Here is a 4,416-nt window from a genome sequence, read left to right on the forward strand (position 1 = left end):
CACTTGTAATCCTATTGCACGGGGACAAGAGACAATCACGACTGACGTTTGCCAGGTTTTCTCCTAGTTGCGTTTCAGAGCATCTATTTCCAGGTTAGTGTGTTCTGAGTACAGGCTCCGTGTTCTACGCTCTGAATATGATCGCCGCGTCCTAGGCTCTGGGTATAATCCCCATGCCCTAGGCTCTGGGTATAAGCTTTGTGTCCTAGGTTTTGGGTAGAAGCCTTGTGTCCTAGGCTCTGGGTATAAGCCCCATGTCCTAATCCCTGGGGATAAGCCCCGGGTTCTAGACCCTGAGTATAAGTTCTGTGTCCTAGGCTCTGGGTATAAGCCTGTGTCCTAGGCCCTGGGTATATGCCCCAGGGTTTAGGCCATGGGTATAAGCCCCAAGTCCTAGGCTCTGGATACAAGCCCTGGGTTCCTGGCCCTGGGTATAAGCCTCATATCCTAGGTCACCTACCAGACTGAGAGCCCAGTCAAAGTTCCTTCTCATGGTGTGTCTAGGACGTCAGAAAACCTAGAGATGTGGCCAGACTCTGAGCCCCCTGAAAAGGGTTCCCAGACCTTTTGTGAGAGGGAGGCTTTGTCTACCCAGAGCCCACCTAGTCTTGGAGTCTTGGAGGGCTGCGCAGCACCTCAGCCTGGCCTGTTTGCACCTCAGCCTCACCCTGGTCTGGGTGTCCACTCCATACAGATATGTTTTTAAAAATTGAGGAATAGCTTTGTGCAGTGGCAGTCTCGTAGCCAATGAGGTTTATCCGAGGCGCGATTATTGCTAATTGAAAAACTGAGGAATAGTTTAGTAAAACACACAGATCTTAAGTATATAATTTAATGCCTTTTTACAAATATCTATCTGTAGCCAACGCCCCAATCAAGGCAGAAAACATTGCCACCATTGTAGAAAACTCCCCCCAGTCCCTTTACAGTCTACTCAACTTCCCTTGTGCCCTAATCCCCAAGCAGCCACTATTCTGATTTGTATTCCAGAAAAGTAGTTTTTCTGTTTTTTTTTTTTTTTCTTGAGACAGAGTCTCGCTCTGTCGCCCAGGCTGGAGTGCAGTGGCGCAATCTCGTCTCACTGCAAGCTCCGCCTCCCGGGTTCACGCCATTCTCCTGCCTCAGCCTCTCCGAGTAGCTGGGACTACAGGCGCCTGCCACCACGCCCGGCTAATTTTTTTGTATTTTTAGTAGAGACGGGGTTTCACCGTGGTCTCGATCTCCTGATCTCGTGATCCGCCCGCCTCGGCCTCCCAAAGTGCTGGGATTACAAGCGTGAGCCACTGCGCCCGGCCTGGATTTTTTTTTTTTAACAGACTTTTGCTCTTGTCGCCCAGGCTCGAGTGCAGTGGCGCAATCCTGACTCACTGCAACCTCCACCTCCTGGGTTCAATCAATTCTCCTGCCTCAGCCTCCCAAGTAGCTGGGATTATAGGCATGCACCACCACGCCTGACTAATTTTTGTATTTTTAGTAGAGATGGGGTTTCACCATGTTGACCAGGCTGGTCTTGAACTTCTGACCTCAGGTAATCCGCCCACCTCTGCCTCCCAAAGTGCTGGGATTACAGGTGTGAGCCACCGCACCCGGCCTGGTTTTGAATTTAATAAATCTGTATTACATCCTCTGTATGGCTCCTTTAGTTCAAAACACTGTGTTTTTGTTGTTGTTGTTGTAGAGATGGAGTCTCGATCCACTGCCCAGGCTGCTTTCAAACTCCTGGGCTCAAGCAATCCTCTGCTTTTGGCCTTGCAAGTGTTGGGACTGCAGGTGGGACTGCAGGTGGGACTGCAGGTGTTGGGACTGCAGGTGGGACTGCAGGTGGGACTGCAGGTGGGACTGCAGGTGTTGGGAGTGCACGTGGGACTGCAGGTGTTGGGACTGCAGGTGTGACTGCAGGTGTTGGGACTGCAGGTGGGACTGCAGGTGTTGGGACTGCAGGTGGGACTGCAGGTGTTGGGACTGCAGGTGGGACTGCAGGTGTTGGGACTGCAGGTGGGACTGCAGGTGTGAGCCATCGCACCAGCCAGAGTTGAACTGCATCTCTAGCGAGAGCAGCCACTGTAATATAAAGGCTCAGGAATTCCACCTCATGTTTGCTGCCATGACACTTGCCCTCTGAGTATCAGTTAGCTATTGTCACCATTATGCTGTGTAACAAACCATCCCCACATCTCAGTGGCAAACAGTAATAATCATTTATTTCTTACTCATGAGTTTGTGGGTTGGCTGGGCAGCCCTGCTCCACATGCCTCTCATCCTCTTCCTGGGACCAGCAGGGGCAGGTTCATCTCTGGCTGATGGCAGGGCCCTGAGAGAGGGCACATCTAACCCCACAGACACATTTCCAGTTTTGCTGTGTCATGCCTGCTGGCATCCCTTTGGCCAAGCCCAAAGTCAAGGGGTGGGAAAGGGAGGCTATGTCGAGGGTGTGAGTGTGGGTGAAAAACTGGGGCGGGTCATTCAATCTACGTTACCAGTTTCCTGACAACGTAAGTTAAGAGAAAGAGCTTTGTGGCTCATGCCTGTAATTCCATCACTTTGGGAGGCCGAGGCGGGCGGATCACAAGGTCAGGAGATGGAGACCATCCTGGCTAACATGGTGAAAGCCCGTCTCTACTAAAAATACAAAAAATTAGCCGGGCGTGGTGGTGGGCACCTGTGGTCCCAGCTACTCGGGAGGCTGAGGCAGGAGAATGGCGTGAACCCGGGAGGCGGAGCTTGCAGTGAGCCGAGATTGCACCACTGCACTCCAGCCTGGGCAACAGAGCGAGACTCCGTCTCAAAAAAAAAAAAAAAAAAAAAAAGGTAAAACTGGTTTGCTAGTCCAATTATTTAGTGAATCAGTCCAGTTTATTAGAAATCCCAGTGAGGTTGTTTTCAGAAGTGCGGCAGGTCTGAGCGGATCATTTGCAGAAAGCTCTGTTCTTGCCTTGGGACAGTCATGCCCGCACCGGGAATGTGAATTTACTCGCTGTTCTCTCGCCGCTGCTTCTGCCCGCCTGTGACCAATTCTCTACCACACTGAGCTCATTTGAGACTTTAGTTTCATATTTTTAAGACCAGCTTAGTGCATCATCTCTGTCTTTATTTCTCCCTTCAGCACTTACTGCAGTCGATCTCTTTTATTTTCTTAGATTCTTTGGGGGGAGTTTATAGGTGGGATGAACCCATATATGCATGAAAATGTCTTTATTTTGCACCCCCACTTTAAGGCTAGATTAGCTGGGTCTTGGATCCTAGATTACGAATAGTTTTTTCTTTGGAATGTTAGAGAAATTGCTCTACTATCTTTTAGGATTCGGGATTGATGATGTCTTGATGTCAAGCTGATTTTCATTCTATTGTGACAACTTATTCTCTCTGTCAGAAAACTATGAGGATTTTCCTTTTTTCGTTGGTATTCCAAAATTTTGCTGCAATGTGCCTAGATTTCTAAAATTCCACTTTACTTTTTTTTTTTTTTTTTGAGACGGAGTCATGCTTTGTCGTCCAAGTTAGAGTGCAGTGGGGTGATCTCAGATCACTGCAACCTCCGCCTCCTGGCGTCAAGTGATTCTCCTGCCTCAGCCTCCCAAGTAGCTGGGATTCCAGGCGTGCCACCATGCCAGGCTAATTTTTGTATTTTTAGTAGAGAAGGGGTTTTGCCGTGTTGGCCAGGCTGGTCTCGAACTCCTAGCCTCAAGTGACGGTCTCGGCCTCCCGATTTATTTAATTAATTTATTTTGGGATGGAGTCTTGCTCTGTTACCCAGGCTGGAGTGCAGTGGCGCGATCTCGGCTCACTGCAAGCTCTGCCTCCTGGGTTCATGCCATTCTCCTGCTTCAGCCTCCCGAGTAGCTGGGGCTACAGGCGCCCACCACCATGCCCGGCTAATTTTTTTTGTATTTTTTTAGTAGACACAGGATTTCGCCGTGTTAGCCAGGATGGTCTTGATCTCCTGACCTCATGATCTGCCTACCTCAGTCTCCCAAAGCGCTGGGATTACAGGCGTGAGTCACCGTGCCCGGCCATGAGTTCCCTGTCCTTCTCAGGGACAGGGAGTCAGTGATTCCTGGGGAGACTGTCTTTCTTCTCTGGAGCAAGTATTCACACTTTCTATATCAACTGGGGGCAAATGCTGTGCGAAGCTGGTGACCTTGCTGATTTATTCCCAGAACATGATGCATTTCCTTCCCCTTTCTTTCCCTTTTGTGCTACTTCTAATTAAGGAAGATGTTTCTGTCATTTATGGGATTTTGGTTCGGAGGGAGGTCAATCAGGGGTGCTTGTTCCTCCATCTGGCCCTGATCTGCGTTTTTAGCAAAACAACTGAGTTTGGAAGTTTGAAACTAACGACATTAGGGCTGGGAAATTTCTTAATGTAAATATATTTTAGCAGAGTTAATGAAAACTTGGAGTGCTTACAAAGTTGGA

General features: G+C 49.3%; 1 pseudogene; it reads left to right on the forward strand.

Moving 5' to 3' along the window:
* The first annotated feature begins 718 nt into the window (after positions 1-718).
* On the forward strand, positions 719-850 carry LOC115832069 (annotated as a pseudogene).
* The last annotated feature ends 3,566 nt before the right edge of the window (positions 851-4,416 follow it).

The sequence above is a fragment of the Nomascus leucogenys genome, chromosome 2 (genome assembly GCF_006542625.1).
Source record: "Nomascus leucogenys isolate Asia chromosome 2, Asia_NLE_v1, whole genome shotgun sequence".
NCBI classification, from domain to species: Eukaryota; Metazoa; Chordata; class Mammalia; order Primates; family Hylobatidae; genus Nomascus; species Nomascus leucogenys.